Source organism: Ambystoma mexicanum, chromosome 6q, assembly GCF_040938575.1.
Source record: "Ambystoma mexicanum isolate Mex_15411 chromosome 6q, UKY_AmexF1_1, whole genome shotgun sequence".
Lineage (NCBI taxonomy): Eukaryota > Metazoa > Chordata > Amphibia > Caudata > Ambystomatidae > Ambystoma > Ambystoma mexicanum.
The window spans coordinates 407555404-407574377 of NC_090937.1; the positions used below are offsets into that span (position 1 = coordinate 407555404).

The following is an 18974-nucleotide window of genomic DNA, read 5'->3' on the forward strand; positions in this document are numbered from 1 at the left end:
CAACCCCTTGCTAGAGGCCCTTAAAAAGGCCCAGGCAACAAGAGAAGAATTTGAATGGAATGAAGCAATGGAGAAGGGGTTTACAGAACTCAAGGGGGCAATTTGTAAGGCCCCAGTTCTCGGGATTCCTAATTATGCAGAGGAATTCTATCTGTTCTCTCATACTGATGGTAATTTTATGACGGCAGTGCTCGCACAACGAACCTGGCTGGGGTACAACCCCCTAGCATATTACAGCGGGAGTCTGGACCGGGTCATGAAGGGCCACTTCCCATGCGAACAAAATCTAGCTGCTGCCGCGTTCGCCATCGAGAAGGCGTCATCCATTGTGATGGGGTGCTCCATGACCCTGTATGTTGAGCATCCGCCTATGAGGTGATCATCTCTAATCCATCGATCAAAATAGTGCAATGTAAAACTGTGAACCCTGCTACGTTCAAAGCTGAGCCAGTCACTGAGGGAGAACCTGTGCACGACTGTGCGAACTATGAGGAATTCTATGATGAGATCCCCAGGGTAAAGGAAAATGCCCTGGCAAGTGGAGAGATCGTCTTTATTGACGGGTCTTCGAGAATTGACCAAGAAGACGGACAGAGGTATACAAGCATGGCCGTGGTAAAACACATATCGAATGGAGAGTTTCAAGTACTCGTTAATGCACAAATACCATCTCAATATTCAGAACAAGCTGCAGAACTATTGGCATTGATACTCGCCATTGAGAATCATGCAGACCAGGAATTAACGGTGTACAGTGATTCCGCCTATGTGACGTCTACAGTTCATGCAGGACTAGCGCCCTGGAAAAGGAGGGGCTACCTCCGAGCAGACGGCACACCAGTGCAACACGCAGCCTTATTGGACAGGCTGATAAAAGCACTACAGCTCCCAGTGGGCATATCGTTCGTGAAATGCGCCGCTCATACCAAGGGGACAGATTTCGTGTCACGTGGAAACCATGAAGCGGACACGGAAGCCAAACGCATGGCAACGAAGAATGAAACAATCATGGACGTGGAGGTGGCACGCACCCATGAAAGAATGATGGTAGCACAAGCCACTCCAGAGGCCTATAGCAATATGGGGCAGACACAGCAAATGGAGCTCCAAGGGAAGGCACCTCAGGAGGAGAAGAATTTGTGGAAGCGTCGAGGGTGTTCTTTAAACCCATCTGATGGACTGTGGAGGCAAGACAGCACTGGTAAACCAGTAATGCCTGTCACCATTCTAAAGGTAGCATTAGAACAGCTTCACTACCCCATACACATGTCAAAGGAAAATCTTGCTGCAACGCTTGCAGAAGACTGGTTCACACCGAATTTAGCGGAACATGTTGCATTTTTTATGGTAAACTGCATTATCTGCCAGCAATTCACCTCTGGGCACACATTAAAAGTAGTGAGAGGAATCATCCCCAGACCAAATGGACCGTTCCAGCATCTGCATATCAATTATGTTGATATGATCCAGGTGTGTAATGGGTACAGTTATTTAATTGTGGTGGTGTGTCCCTTTTCAAGATGGGTAGAAGCAGGTTCCTGTACACACCCCGATGCAACCTGTGCCGCAAAGTTCCTCGTGAGGGAAGTGTTCCCTAGATGGGGGTGTGCGAGGTAATGAGATCAGATAATGGGGCCCATTTTGTAAATTTAGTTTTCAAACTGATCAGCTTGTTGCTTAGTATAAAGCACAAGTTCTCGTTGGCGTATCATCCTGAGGAGAATGGGATATGTGAACGAATCAACGGCTTGCTCAAGGAAAGGATAGCCAAGTTGAAGCTCACATTAAGGAAGGGATGGTTGCACTGTCTACCACTGGCATTGTATGCTCTTCGGAACCATCCAGGTTCCGACCATCACCTCACACCGCACAAAATAGTTACTGGTAGAAGGATGAGGACCCCTCTTACCCTCCGAGACAGAGCTAGATGTGATGCCCAGCCAACTAGGGAGGTACTAGGAGAAGAGATGAAGCCCTATCTGGACTGTTTGACATCCATCACCTTTGTCATTTCAGGCCAGCTGCAGCGACGGCGGAAAGGGGACAGCACAGCACAAACCACAACAGAGAGTGCTGATGCAGGCACAGCTCACAGCCTTTGTGCCCCCCTAGTCTTCCCTGGAGACAGCGTCCTCGTAAGAAACTTTACCAGAAAAAGGTGGGACGAGCCAAGGTTTAATGGCCCTTTTATCGTAGAGGACTGCACCCTGTCCGCTGTCAAGCTCAAGGGCAGGAGAGCCTGGATCTTCCTAAATGACATTAAGCTCTTTGTAGGAGAGAGCCCTCCTGCTGCACCTAACTATGAAGAATCTACAAAGGAGAAGAACCTTAGCACATGCAGACAAGATCCATGACGAGGAAGAAGGACGCATGAGCAGCAAAATAAAGGCAAAAGAACGCTGGGTGAATTGTGGCTTTTAAAACAAGACATTTCCTCAAAACCAGAGAAAGAGATAAAGGACAAAAAATGGACACTCTGTGCATCCTAGTTGCAGGGTAAAGAGAAGCACATAGAAAAGCCACAACAACAGTGGTCAAATGAACGTTTTAAAATCACATCACGCCCAAGTAGTACAAGGAATCAAGACTCTGATAGACTGCCAATAAAATATTCTCTGAGAGCGTAACACAGTATCCTGAAGCAACCAGTATCAAGACTTTCTTTACATACCTAATGGTACCCCCAGGTAGAAGCCTCAAGTGGGATGTGCTCACATACTTTCAATTGGTGTTGCTATCATATCCGCCGCTCATAGGAAGAGAAACAAGTGTCACAGAATTCAAAAAAGTGTAAAACTTGTTCGCGCCAAAAGAAGGGCTTGTGATCGGGTCCCAGCAAAACAAGGCAGATGTCTCTGTCTCCCCTCCCGCGGATACGCATATTGCACACAATGTTATGCTCAGACTAGTCACGGACTATCCAGAAATGGTGGGAAGGCCTGCTGATGTTGACGTTGTCACCTTCCTAAGAGATCCAGTCAATTTCCTACACATGCGGACCCTTCTCCATGGTATCATGCTCCAAGTGGAGCTGTCCAATTTCCAGCGAGAATTCCTAAGGAGTTTCCAGTGAGACTGTTCGCCGAGAGACAGATCGAGGAAAGTGCAAGATTGTTCATGCTGCAAGAAAGGCCTGTGATCTAGAGGCTAGAGAATCAGAGCAAATGTCATTAACGCTAGAAGGCAGCCAATACGCATATTGCGTTTTCTTTCACCTCATTGAAAACTTTCCAGAACTAGTGTGCAGACCCAACCACATTGATGTGCCCACTTTTCTCAGTGATCCAGCAAAAAACGCTCAACTAAGCAGGCTCCTGAGGGCTATTGCAGCACAACTAAGAAGCAACTATGGACATCCACTGCTGAGGAGAGCCTTAGGAGGAGGAGATCCAAAATAGAATTTTTGTCATCATCATTTCACTGTGGAGCAGATAGAGAAAAGAGACACTGTTCTTCAACTTGTCACCGAGAGACCGAGAGAAAGGAGCAGACCCAAGAACTCCACCATCGTACTTTTCCTGTTCTGCATCCTTCTCATTTTTTCTATTTTTTCATATATTGACTTCTGCTTTTATTTTGTTCCTGTTGGTACAACATCTTATTTTTGCGATTTTGACTCGTTTGCTATTTTTCCATATTTTTATTTTTATTTTTGTTCCTATTTTTACAACTTTATTTTGTCCGATTTGCTCATTTTTCCTATTTTTGCCACACGTTCACTTTTATTTTTATTTTTATTTTTATTTTTTATTTTTTCAGCATTCCATTTTTGTGTAATTTGTAGCAGTCTCTTCAGTTTCTTCTTTCGCATTGAACTGTCACCAGCACGTCCTCAGGACCAAGGCAAATTCGAGGCATCCATTGGGACCTCACCGACTTTAGATACACGTGAATAAATGTGATGTATCCGAACTGCTAGCCTAACCCTTTTCCGTAGTCTAGCACAGGAATTGTACTGGGGACCCAGTGACTACTGTCGTCACTCACGTGAGGGGGGACATTTGGAGAAACACTCGTCCCTCTAATAGTAACAAACTGTCGAAATACGAGACAAGAGCAAAAGAAGGAATAAATAACTGACTATGAACTCTTTCGAAATGGGGGCCCAGAACAGTAACTTGGTTTTACCCCCAACAGAAAGGTGCCCTGCGTTCCTGGGAGAAAATGCTGCCATATGTCTTACAAATCTATCATGTGTATATGTTTGTTGATCATTATTGTCTTTCTGTCATTAACAATCAGAACTGCTTTCGTTATTGGTGCACGAAGTGCCCCACTATCAGCACGCCCACAGGATAATGAACGTCAGAATCCCACAAAAGCGCCCAGACCCTATATAGTGATTCCAGTTCTGAGAAAAGCTAATGATGAAACAAATGATTTGAAACTGAATGTAATCAGCAGTGATATGTATACACTTGAGGTAACGAATGGAGAGAAAAGCTGGAGACAGGGTCAGCACGGAATGAATGAAAACGTTGCACTGTCCACGGCACGCACCCACACACAGAATGCACACAAACAAGGGCAAGTGTCAATGGCTACAAGGCCTCCAACGAAGGCAGTGGAGAAGGAGAATCTGCCTGCTGAGCACTCAATTCCAGAGAATAGTGGAGATAACCAAGAAAAGTCAAATGAAATGCCAAAGAAGGAGGAAATAGCAAAATCCCTCGAAAAAACAAAAGTGGCCACGAAAGAACTCGCAGAGAAGACACACATGATAACAGATTATTTGTTCCCATTCATAGTCCAAGCAAAGAAACTACACGAGGATCTGAAAAACAGAACTATAGAAACTATAACAGCAAGCACACCTGCTCCAGCGCAAGGAACAAGCCGCAGGCCTACAACACAGCCACAAGTTGGGAGGTTGGTGAACCAATGGTGGTTACGGGAAGTGTATGGCAGACTGCAAAAGGGAAGGAAAGGAAGCACAAATCCCCCTCATACCACAGCGATGCAGTCGAGGCAGCCTGCTCCATCGAGATACCCGAAGTGGAAAAGCAGCACAGATGCATTCAGAGACGTAGTCATAGCAAACTACAGAAGAACGCTGAGAATAAAGAGAAGCCCTCATGAAGATAACAATGAACTTAATGACTACCTGGACAGCACAGCCCATCTCGGGAACAACATATGGTACCAGCACATGAAGGAAGTAGGGTGAAGGCAGTCGAAAGGAAGGCTTTGTCTGTGCTCTACTACCATACAGCATGGAAAAATCCAAGATCTTCGTGGCTGTAGAAGTTGATGTCCCTACAGCACACTGTATGTTGCATGTAGCAATGTGCAACACCAGAGGACAATTTATGGGAAGAGACGCCTCGTTGATATGGGCCAACGAAAAGAATTACCCGGATGAAGATGGCTACGTCCAGGACATTAAAACAAGAAACCGAGCGCACACCAGAAATCATGTGATCAGGTATGAGAACCCTGGCGTCAAAGGAACAGGGATAAAATGGGAAGTTAACCCGAGGCTGAACGTCCAAGGGAAGACTGCAGAAGAGGCTAAAATCTGGAAGAACAGAGGCCAAATGCAGATCTGGGGGTCAGTGGTCTCCCCAGACGGATGGGAAGACGGAGTAGTAATCTGCCGAGCATGGATGGTCCTTGGATCCTGCAAGGAAGCAATAGAGAATTCACAGAGGTTATGCAAACCTCTGTGGCCAAAGCTAGTAAAGTTACTAACATGGGTCGACGATAGAGGGGGACCACCGGAGATAGTGCCACTGGAGAGCCCGAAACTATGCTTCAGAAACAATGGCACAAGGAAGATGGGAGAGAATAAAAACTGAGGACGAATCTTTGAAGCTCCAGGAATGACCCAAGGGACCACAGTTATTATGGACCATTACTGGGCATGTGGATCCAAGGCATACATAAGGCTGCCGAAAAACTGGGGAGGCAAATGCACACTATTGAACGTCCACGTTCCCGCACTTGTGATCCCTAAGAATGACCTAAAGTTGGACAGTTTCCCGAAAGCAGATGCTCATCTAAGAAGAAGAAGATCTGTGGAACTGGTATCTAGGATGAAGAGGGAAAATTACTTTTCTCCCAAATCAGAAGAAGCATTCCATGCAATCCCGTACGAACATAGGCTGTTCAGCCTCATCTCAACAGTATTCACAACACTACTCCTGCCCCACATCCAAGTTGGAGTGAATGCTAAAGGGTTGCAGATAACCAGATGGGAGTTATTGCAGACCATCAATACCACTATAAAAGGATTCAACGCGATCAAAGAAGAGTTGAGAGCAATCCGGCTGATGACACTCTAAAACAGATATGTGCTTGACATGATCACAGCGATGGATGGAGGTGTTTGTGCAAAAATCGGAGAATCATGTTGCACATTTGTACGATCACACAATGAAGAAAACTGAACCCTAACAGAGGCCATAGGCATGTTGACAACTCTAAAAAACCAGAAGACTGATGAAACGGATGAGGTGGACGATGGCAGCTGGTTTGGGAACCTATTTTCATGGGTCCCGCAATGGATGGCTGATATATTCAAGTTCCTGGCAGCCCTACTAGCCACTGCTAGGATTCTGCGTTATCAAGATAATCATCACACAATGCCAGAAAACTGCAAAGAAAGCCATTGGGATGAAAATGATGGTCGATGTCGAGCCAGGCTGGAAGCCAAGAGACCTGACAGATGAAGAAATCATGGACTTTGTGAAGGCCAACGAATTTGCACCAGAAGGAACAAAGTTCACATATCCTAAAAAGCAAAGAAGGTATGAAGGAAAGTGGATCTACTGCAGTCCAAACGGACAGTGCCATTTTATGACCTGGAACAAAGATGAACATGTCAAAACAGCAGGAAGTTTGAAAGGCGTGATAAAAATATGGACTCCAAAGACGCACATGTTCACGCCTTCATGTACCAATCCTGAAGATGATGAACAAAACACTGAAGAAGCAAAAGAAATAGACGAGAAGAATGAAGCAGAAGTGGTCGATGAAACAACCAGAGGGGGGAGTGTAAAGGAGGCCCCAGACATGACCAGCACCACTGCCCCCCATTTCGAGCTACCAGGAAGGAACTCGCCAAGGCACGTGACGTATGAAGAGAAAATTAACTTACAAAGAGCTGCACTGGGACTCTGCCCAGTATACATCACAAGATCCATACCGGTTGAAGCACCCATAATCAGACAACCCTGGGCAGCACAGTACCCTATTAGACAGCCATACCAGCCTGTGATACGAAATGAGGAGTACCTACACATGGTCCACGAGGAGACACCTAAAGCCTTAATGGAAGGCCAGTGGAAATGACACAAAGGCCTGAACAGATCTATGAATGAACAAAAGCAGCTATCGAAGAAGACACGCCAGTGTGAGTAACTACGTAATTGAATGGAATAGGCACAGAGAGGAGACAATGTTACAACGTGAGGAAACAGTGTTACGAGACAAGATGGAAGCAACCGTCCTGTTAAACGTGTTTAAATAGGCTCGAAACGCAAGACGCTAAGAAATCGATACTGCTTGCAATGCTTAGTAGAAGATAGAGCGGCAAGCGCCAACCTTATTTCTACCTCAATAAGGCACATTATACAAGTGCAACTCCATTTTGTAAAAGCAGAAAGGTACCCAAACGGCCAGAGGCCTGACAGCCCAAGTTGCCAAAGACAGGAGAAGGAGCGGAATCGAAACTCAGCAAAGAGAGACTCATGCTTAGGAAATCAAGGTCAACCAGAGAAGGGGAGGAGAGCATGAACTTACAAGACTCCAACTACAGAGCATACCAGCCCGTCCATGAAGGTCAAGATAAGAGAGGACCATGCAAGTGGCTAGGCTGACACAGAATGAAATGCACAAAAGGCTAGAAACTGAAGCAGATTCACGGTGAACCAACACGTGACCAGCCAGGCACGAAGAGGTACCACTGCCTGATGTCATCCAGAACCCGAGGATGCCATAACTTTTCCCGATAAGAGGCTACATTTCCGAGAAAATACCCAGCCAACTAATTGACACATAGCCCTAAAACACTGATTGTTGGAAAGGAGGAAGGGTGAATCCTGGGGCACTAGGCACCTGGGTGTCTATTCTGCATGCTGCTAATTAAAGTGGAGATTTATGTTTAGGGGTGTAACTTGCCCAATCACAATGGACAATGGGCCTCATTACGACCCTGGCGGAAAGGGGTTTACGCCGGCGCTACAAGCGCCGACCCCTTCCGCCTTACTACGAGATCCCTTAGCGCCATGGTGATTTTAACGCCTGCTTTTTGCAGGCGGTAAAATCCATGGCGCTAAGGGACCTTGTTGTTAATTACGCCACCGTAATTTACGGTGGCGTAATTAACGCCTTCCCCACTCCCATTATACCCTATGGGGCAAGAATGGGAATGGGGAAGGGTAAAATGGGGATTGGGGATTTACCGCCCCGCCAAGGTCGGGATGGGGCGGTAAGTCCGCCAACCACCATGGCGGAGTTGGCAGCTTAGCGCCATGGACCATGGTGCTAATAGCACCATGGTCCTCCGCCATGGTCGTAATGAGGCCCAATGTAATTTAGGGTCCTATAGACACTGTAACCAATGAGACGTCATACTTGTGGTGACGTCAATCACGTGTGTTATCGAGGGATGGGCGCAGACACCCACCCAATAAGAGTTATCCAATCCACATGCTTTATTTCTATATACAGATATAGCACCTATACTTAAGTTACTTTTCCTAACCAATTACATTGCATGATGATTTTTTATAGAAATTAGACACCAGTGATGACGATTTTAGCCTATAAGAATTGCTGTTCTACCAAAGTTCGTGGCAGTCGGAGCGAGACCGGTGATCGCACTACAGCTGATTCCCATTTGTTTCCCTGTTTGATGTATGTATCATTAAACGGACTTCCCTTTGCCAAACTACTGAGTCCTCTTTATTGAGTTGTGTCGGAGTAAGTGTATCCTGCACCCCCTGTCCTCACATGGTGCAGCTATCTTGTCTTACAAGTTCTAGGGGGTGAGTGCTGACCAATGGGCCCGTCAGCCAATTCCTCTCCTCTTGAACACATGTACTCATCTAATATCATTGTATTGGAGTGTTGGCGTTAATACAGAAACCTAATCATATATAAATATAGGCAATGACTGCAGCATGCACCATAGAAGTACACTATTTATAATCTTGTAATAGTACAATAATGAATGCTACCGTATCAGAGTTTTGAGTAATGCTAAACATGAAATAACTAGCTAACAAGTCAAGACATACAGCACTTGTGCTGGTACAAACAATACATATGAAGAACCACAATGCATACAAGTCAGAGGCACATACAGGGGAACTAAAGTAAAGAAGAAAGAAACTCCATCATCAGAAAATGTTAATGCCATTAAAGTTTATCTTCATGTATACAAATGAATTGTGTGTTTGAGGCCTGCTCATTTCCCCATGTACGTGCACCATGAGCTGACACCAAACCCTAAGGAAAGTACTCAAAGAACATATGACAAGGTTAACGTCTAGATATATAGCACCTTTTTTTATTTTATTATTCTGACTGCCAGTGAACAAAACCACCTGGCCTTTATATGTCAATAAACAAAGACAAGTGGCCCAGATGTGTGATGTCATCAGTGATGTCATCAATGACATTTGTGATGCAATCTTTGATGTCCTGGGTGTTAGTCTTAGCAGTTCACGGTGGTGGCGCGAGTTATGGTTGTTTAGTTTACCATAACTGGCAAATTTCTGGGGTTTTTCGATTTTACTTGAAATCATAACGTCCCTTTAATAACGTTTTTACTTTGAATTTCATAGGTTTTTATTAGTCCAACATAACCATAACGTCCCTTTAACAAAGTTTTTTCAGTGAATTTCAAAGGTTTTTGTTAGTGCAACTTAACCATAATGTCCCCTTAACAAAGTTTTTTCAGTGAATTTCAAAGGTTTTTATTAGTGCAACTTAACCATAACGTCCCTTTAACAAAGTATTTTAATTGAATTTCATTGGATTCTATTGGTGCAACTTAACCATAGCGTCCTTTTAACAAAGTTTTTTCAGTGAATTTCATAGGTTTTTACCAATTCATGCTATTTTCCTACAATTTACTAATATCATACTTACCCAATATAGAAATGTTTGTTTCCAATTTACAAAGTGTCACCTTAAACTCTGCCATTTCCCACCTTCTGGAATCATTTTTAACACTTCCATACACTTTTTGCAACTATTTCAACTAGTTTTGCATCCGTAGACGTCTACAAACATCTGACTTGATAGCGGACATTCTGGACAGTGCCACATGACCATACGCTGGCGTGTGGCATGATGGCATGTCCGAGAACCTGTCCGCACTTCACAATAAGATCTCTGCATTGTGGACAGTTCAGAACTGCATTTTCTACTGATCTAGGAACTTTCAACTTCAAAATTTCCCTTGCACAGCTCCAACATCTATTCCTACTCATTATCCAATAACAATCTAGTACACAGTACATACTAGTAGCAAAACTGCTATTTATCCTCAAATGGCATCAGCTAATGCCATCCCTCCTCCCCAAGAGCCACCACCACTGCTGTAATCAAGGAGCATGAGAAACACTTTACCTTAGAAATATCACACATGCAACATTTCCCCTTGTCCACCTACCCCTCCATATTAGTGTTTGGTTCCTCTTCCCTCATATCCCTCCTCACCTTTCGTTCTCAGCTCTCCTGCCAAAACAAATACATCCAAAAACAACAAAACACATATTCCTTTAGGAACCACCTTTCACAGTTAAAAAATAGAACTAAAAAAAAAACATGTATAGACTTCATCTACTTTATATTTCTCAGTAAAGTACATAGACTCAATAAGATTTTCCAACATTTCCATTTGCATTTTGTGTTATGCTAATCGGAATAGTGTAGCGTTTATCCTCCTTTCCAGGGACTGGAACGGTGGATACTGGCCCAGCAGCCCAAGTTATCAGTCCAAGGGAAGCAAGGGTGGTTAACAAGGTCTCTGGACCATTATCCCCCCATTCCAGCCCCTGAAATGGGGGATCAAGGCCATTAGCACCCCAGGTTCCCAAAGCGGGAACCTGGGGTGCTAAAAAATAAGATTTTTCTTCCTACACCGGGACGTCCCGGTGTAGGAAGGAAAATCCTTTTCCAAGATGGCCACCATGGAAAGGGAAGATGAGGGTTCCTTACAGGGCCCCTCTTCGCTTTCCATGGCAGCCTGCAGAAGGCAAAAAGAGAACCCTATGGCCATATTACCACAAGCATATTTTTCTTCCCTTTCAGATCTATCCTAATTTCGAATAACTTTACCACAAAGCCAGTCCCAGGTGGACATGGCCACTTTAATCCTATGTGTTGTACCTTGTGGTCATGGCCAGTAGCCAGATTGTCCAGAACATGACCTTATTTCATGACCCGGACAATCGGGCCACTGCCCATGGCCACAGGCTACCCCTCAGTCACTAAAGGTATTCCGCTATTATTTGCAGCTACATTATGACACTTGTCAAATAATAAAACACTGGCACATTTGCAAAACCATGCTTGTAGGTCCTTGCCAATGCTCCTTACACAAGTTTGCGGGAAAACCACCCATGTTTTATTTTTTTTAAAGTGTCAAATGTATGCACATACAATCGTCATATAACCTAGCCCCCACTTGACAAAATCCATTCAAACTTTACGAAAACATCTATATCTAGATTTATAATCTGTTTGCAAACCTTTGTGTAGATTTGTCAAATGGCACCACATTTATAAGCCTTTACAATATTTTGGGACCCCCCCCTCTAATTTTGCCCCCTCATGACAGAATCCCACCAAACTTTGCATACTCATTCAGAATCAGGTCAGAATATACATGCAAAATGTCATGCAGTTCCATTAAGTGGCGCCAAAGTTATAAGCCATCCAAGAACTGTAATGCTGAGGTGTTCGCAAACTTTACAGGACTGTTCGTGAACATCCAAACTGTTTGTGGACTTTCGTGGCAAAAACACCTGTTTTTTTGCTTCTTGCGGCCATATCCCATCCCATCCTCATCATCCCTCACCTCCCCAGAGATTATTTGATATGTTTGACAAGTGCAATGTTGTGTTTTTTAATATGTTTTTACCGCGATGTCCGCGGACACCGGCCGCTGTCTGCGAATCCAAGATGGCGGGCGTTTCCAAAAATCTGATGCACTTCACGCTCTTCATCATCCAATCAGTGAACACGTTGCATGTCTGCGGACATGACGTAAATCGATTAACGGCGGAGCGAACAGGGAAGTGTGTGCATGGACCTGACATAGATATCACTAATGTTTAGTGACCTACTTTTTGGTCATTTTCAAAAAAACTACTGGACGGATTATCACCAATTTTACAAAAGCATGCTTTCGGACCAGGCTGCTGCTCCTGCCGCAAATTTGGTGAAAATCCGTACAGCGGTTTTGGCTGTAGGCATGAGCAAAGTTTATCCCCATTCAGTCTATGGGAAAAAAAGAAATTTTGGGACCCCTCCCATATAACTTTGCCCCCCTGGACCAAACCTCACCAAACTTTGCAAAACAAATCAGAATGGGCCATATACTTTTTATTTTGCAAATTTTGGTGTGGATTTATCCAGGTGGAGCAAAGTTATAAGCCACCCAAAAAGTGCTCTTCCTATGGGTTTAGCAACTTAACCATAACTACACAGCCACTACCGTGGCCATGTAATATATTTGTGAAAGTATGTTTGTATGTTCAGGGTTATCTCCAGCCCCATAACATTTGGTGGGCTGAAACTTTGGCCCAAGGACAACATACAATCTGGGGTGGTACTGGTGATGGTGAAATCTGACCAACCTCACCCATTTTCCCTGAACAGGATGGGGTCTGGTCCTTTGCTATCAGTATAAGTGATTTCAGGAGATTGCAGAGTTTGTGACTTTTCCAAAAATAGGAAGTTAGGAGACAAGGTCGGCATACCAGTCTGGGGTGTATAGGCAATAGCGAAATTTGACCAACCCCACCCATTTGCAGTTGTAGAGCAAGGTCCGGTCCTGTGTTATCAGTATAGGTGATTTTGGGAGATTGCCAATTTAGCAATTTTTCATAACTAGGACACAATAAAACATACACAAGGCTATAGCAGACCCCCACGTGCATGTCAGCTACAGACCCGGACAACACAGGGTGGTACCACTAGTATATACAATAATCTCAGTATATGAGTAGCTATACTATGCATCTGAAATACACACGGGATATACTGGCACAACACACACAAATATTCTATTCTCCTGGAATATGAGTAACCCCATTTCTCTCGTACTGTACATGCAGAACCTCTATCGCTATATGCATGCATGCAATATGCTGAGAAAATGAGAACCTACAGCATGCACATGAACTATGCACAGTATAGAAAGGATTCGAGAAAAAATGCACAATATTAACATACAAGAACACCCATAGACATGCAAGCACACACACAGTCAAAAACAAAGAGAATATAACAACACAAGAAATCATCAGGGAAAGGCAATTCTGGCATAGAGCTAGTCTTCTCTCTATCCCCACCTAAAAAGTGTGCATTGGAAAATGTCAGTTGAGAACAGAAAAAAAACAAAGAAAAGCATGCAAAGAAAAAATAAAAGAAGGAAGAATGCAAGTCAGTAGAAGAGCGGAGGGTAATGGTGGGCGAAGGTGGGGCATTACTATAGGACATGGTCCAGAAGAATTTAAGTGGACCATCATAGAAAAAATCCAAATACCTAGACTAAGAGAGAATTTTCATAATATCCTCCTAAAAAGGGAACAAAATTGGATTTTTAGACTAAATACACACACCACAGGACTTAATGAACAGATACAATGGAATGAACTGGCAGTGCTCCCCACATGAGACCTGACACATTAGAGGCACACGGGGCATTAAGTTACGTGATGGGGTTTCCATCCTCAGAGATGAGAAATGATATAACCACAAGCGACAAAGCATTACATTTATACAACTGGAGTATAAGTACATAGTGAGGGATCAATTTCTCTGATGGTATCTGAGCTGTAGAGAGATACGAGGTTGTTGCCCATACACCATGACTTTCACAACATAGCTATGATTCACCAGCATCTTAACCATAGAAACCATGGGAGGCATAAGCATCGGACACTGGCCCTTTAAAAACCGAATACCGATCGGTATCTGTTTTCGAGTGGAAGGATATAATCAGTGAAAAGGGCATCTAAATACATGGAATGTTGACTCCAATATATACATTTGGGTGTGCTATTCACACCCGAGACAAACAATACTTTAAAATTTAAAGTTGAATTTTATTTAATTCTAACTTTGTGTGATAAAAAACCCACAATAGTATGAGTGCAACTATAAGAACTCTAGAGCAAAACAGTTTGTGATCGAACACATTGTGAGCACAATTAAGCCTCGTATACATTCCCAAATTAAGATGGCCGCTTTGATACTTCGGATGTAAATAGACCGACATGGAAGGCAACCATAGAGACGTAGAACCAGAACCAGGAAGCAGAGGCCGTGTCCAGCGCTACTGCTATGGTAAACAGCCCTGAGTTCAGATTCAGTTAGACCGTGACTGAAATATAGCCTGGTGGGATATTTACACACGCACATGTCCATCTTATTGTATTGCAGAAAGGGACATCAGCGCAGCCCCAGTGTCACTGAGATGCCACTGAATCCGCCCCTTATCGAATATTGACGGGCAGCGGAGTCGGGACATACATCCCGGAATAACAGGCAGCATCATTTGCTGGTAAGCCTTGAATTTACTAAACAATTGTATCAAATCAGAATAGCTGAGTGTTTATTTGATTCACAAAATGTTAACAACACCCTTCTATACCCAGTGGTATGCGAACCTTGGAAGGTCCGCTTTCAACGTAACCAGCCAATCTATCCTGAAGAAATCTTTTCATACCGGGTCGTGGTAGGCACATGTATGATGCAATTTGGTTTCAAAACACGCATACCTCACAGGGTTTGGTGCCATACCACTGATTTGTGGAATATACCCTAAGCAACAACGGTAGTTGCAGGTGGCACATTATTCCTCACCCACTCCCCTTTCCAATATTCTAGATGCATGATTAGGTGAGACAAAGGACATGAATGGAGTTCCTTTCACTAAGGCACCTTAATTAAGTTACTCCTCCAATAAATTACACACCTTTTTGAACACATCTAACATGAATATAGATAGTGTGTTCAACCAGGGGGATACATACTTACCCCCTGCTCCCCTATCTATTGTTTCTTCTTCCTTAGGGCATGGAAGCACTGCAGAGGTCAGAATTGGTGGCCCATGAAGGGAGATATTCCCCAATTTTTTAATACTTAATTTTGACGAAGATGGCCACAGCTACCAAGATCAATGAAACCGGTCGACCACATTGGGCATGAGTTGGACTCATGTAACCGACCACCTGTCAACTCAAGAAACTGTTTCATACGTCAACAACTGTGTTAGGCTAGATAATAGTAGTAGGTCTAACCCTTGGTTTTAAGGCTCCTGGTAGTAGGAGCTGATACGTTTTTAGTACCAGAACAAGTCAGAATGGCTAACAGGAAGCTTATACCTTACTGGTGATTAAAGTAGTAATAAATTCCAGTCAGCATTAAGCTCCATGAAACTCAAGATTTAGACATTATCTAATCTAGAATGTCTCAAAAAATGTTGTATTTTTGACTTGAGTCTGCGCTTCTTCGTGTAATTGGATAGGGACAGTGTCTTTGTTCTATCCCTTTTAGATAGGCGGTGCAACGCCCCACCCCTAGGGAGAGTTTCTTTGGCATAGGGACAGGGTGTTCTTCTTGCAGGGACTGTTTGTTTTTGTGTGTCTGTATAAAACAAGTAAGAAGTTGGTCATACCTATACTCTACTTTACTTTTAGTCTACTCCAGATACTGTTATACAGTGTTACCTGCTTTGAGGATGAAACCACTTCTGAGTTAAAATAAAGTGGCACATTTGCCAAAGAAAATAATTGTAAAATAAGATTGTCATTAATACAGCAAATCTTTGTTATGACATTGAACCCATGCAAAATTAGGGGACAGTAATGACACTGAATTCCAAACAGCTGATCACATATAGAAATGGCAACTATTGGTGGAGACCAGGAGGCAATCGGATAAGAGAAGGATGAGCTAGGAAACAGAGTGCATAGGAAGGGTTACGAAGGACAGTTAGGCCCAAGGCAGGGTGTGGGGTAAAGACCATGATCAAAAGTGGTCAGTACCATGGTGTTGATGATGGCCAAGAACATTATAAAAAGAGAAACCGACGAGGGGAGACTTGCAGTATCTGGAAAATCAGGGAAGTTTCTATGCTTCACTGAGAAAGGAAAGACTAGTCTAGGCTCCTCAGCTACAGGGGAAGTTATCCAGGATTCCAATGATGGCCCACTGCTGAGGCAGAAATAGTTTGTGCTGCTGCTGTGTTGGTACCCACATCTCATTTCAAACCTCAAGTTCTGCTGTGTAAGGGGCTAACAGTGTTGTCTGGTGGTGAAGTCAAATGCTGAGGGCTATTCTTGACCACCTGTCTGATATTTGCTCCTGAGCACTTAGTCATGGGCATCATGGTAGCAGTTGGCCCCATTCTGGGCTTGTGCTGGGGTTTCTTGGTACTTTGTCTAAAGTCTAAAGTCTGATGAGCCATTAATTTCTGGTTGTGTAAATCTGGAATGAGTGCTGTACTGTGCAGAGGTTGCTTAAAGCAAGAGGCAGGAGCTTGGCACAGCATGGCATATTCAGAGATATTCAGGTGCCAACATGTCTGAAAGAGGTGTTTCTTCCAGTGCAAGTTAAGAATCCTTACATCATCAAATGTTGATACATCTGCATGTTCAAGCTCTGATGCAGGTGTTCTGAATGGTAAAAAACAAGGGGGGTCCTGCGAGTCTCTCTGCCAGACATTAGACCTGGTTGCGAGAGCTTTACCCAGATTCTTTAGCTCACTATCTTTCACAGAGGAGAAATACACCAAACATATCAGTCTTTGTCCTGCCCACAGGCAGTCCAGCCCCAAAATGCTATTCAATTCTCCTCTGAACAAGATTACCAATAGTAACCCCAGACACGTGTTTCAGTCCAGTTGGACCTCATCAGTAGGATGGAGCTGTGCCTCTCTAAGAATAGTCAGCAATGGGTCCACATCTGGATTCCCCTAGTAACTTAGGGTGAGACCCATAGTTACTTAAATATGCAAAAAACAAGAGGTGGTCATGGGAGTCCCTCTGCCGGACCTTAGTCCCGGTTGGGAGATACTTAGCCAGAGTCTTTAGCTCACTAAGATCCACGTCTAGATAGTGAGCTAAAGAATCTGGGTAAGGCTATCGCAACCAGGACTAATGTCTGGCAGAGAGACTCCCAGGACCCCCCTTGTTTTTTGCATATTTAAGTAACTTTGGGTCTCACCCTAAGTTACTAGGGGAATCCAGACATGGACCCCTTGCTCACTATTCTTATAGCAGCACAGCTCCACCATAGAGCGGTTTCATTTAAAATAAAAGCATAGGAACCCTGAATTTTGCGTTCAAAGCAATGCCCTGTGCGAGCACTGAGCACAAAGAGTAATCTACTCTGTGTGCACTGTCCTCGCACAGGGCAGATTAGATCTGCCGGGCCCACGAGGGTGGGGGGGCTGTGCTGCTCGGAGCAGACTGCTCGGAGCAGCACAGCCGCCACCTTCGCGGGCCCGGCTGTGGTGCCTGCATGAAGAAGTCCTAGTGAAAGTGCAGGACAGCCTTCCTTAGGAAGGTCTGTTCCGATGTCCTGCTGTAGTGGATAGATAGGGGGGCGGAGCCAGAAGAGTGCTAATGGCGGCAATGAGCTGCTCCGCCCCCCTACGCCATGCCATTGCTGGATTGTTTTTTTTTTTTCTCTCCTCGAAACCTAGCTGGAGAGCATGGGTTTGGTGTTTTGGGTGACTGACTCTGGCCGGATCCCGAGATCCGGCTTCATATCTGGTGCCGGATATCGGATCCGACGAGAGCCGGCCCAATGACCAGCAATGCATACGTCACAGTATGTGTGATATAGAGAAAGACTTTGGGCCGCATTAGAAGTTTGGCAGTGCAGTAAAAAAGGGAAGTAATTCCGTCACTGCCACTTTTTTTAGAAGTAACGGAATTACAGCCATTCTTAATGCACCACCAAATTACTAGTTTCGGTGAAAAGTGGAGGATTCAACTGCAGCAAAAAGCTGGAGGTAAATCCTCCACTTTTTCCTCCCAAAATCTGTGGATTTGCAACTGGCAGCGGATCCGCCAAAATCTCCATGCAGCCCTGAATGGGGAATTACACTACCCCCTGCCACTCGCAATCCTGTGGTAAACCCACAGGCCTGAGCACTGCTAATGGTGAGCGATTTTGGCAGTCATTTCCCTGCCAATTTACTGCAAAACTCGTATTGGTGAAATACTGCGCATCCCATCAGGCACACTACACGTTTCCCATACATGTGATCTTAGTTACATTGTTCTGCTTTTCCATTTTACTTTCGGAAAACTATGTTTTTAACAATGCCACTAGCAAAATTCGTAAATGTGTAAATGTGAACTGGGCCCAGGGTGTTTTGTGGCAGGTGAGTATATGAACAGTGTTGTTATAAAATAAGAAAAAAAATCACGGATTACATGGTTAAAGGACCCTGAATAGATCAATATTTATTTTCCAACCAGGCATTTATGTTCCTTAGCTCACTAAACTTCTTATTTGCAACATCCAATCAACGATGGGAGACTTGGCTGCTGTTATTCTAGACGTGTTGTACCCATGAAGCGTGGACACGAGGCACACTAACACACACAAACACACACTTAATGATCGCCATCACATTATTCCTTTGCGTCAAGCAGGTCAGAGTCAGGAAGGTTGTGACACTGTTCCGAAAATGGCATCTCTTTTACAAGTAGGATAGAGTAATTCCTTAGGAAAAGCGATTTACTATTATCATTTCAGGTCTCAACCAGAATAGC

The 18974-nt window shown here is 44.1% G+C and overlaps 1 protein-coding gene across 2 annotated transcripts in view; it reads left to right on the plus strand.

Moving 5' to 3' along the window:
* The window catches only part of SVEP1 (sushi, von Willebrand factor type A, EGF and pentraxin domain containing 1), a 1471106-nt gene that overhangs the window by 1100934 nt on the left and 351198 nt on the right, over positions 1–18974 (plus strand). The window lies entirely within an intron of this gene.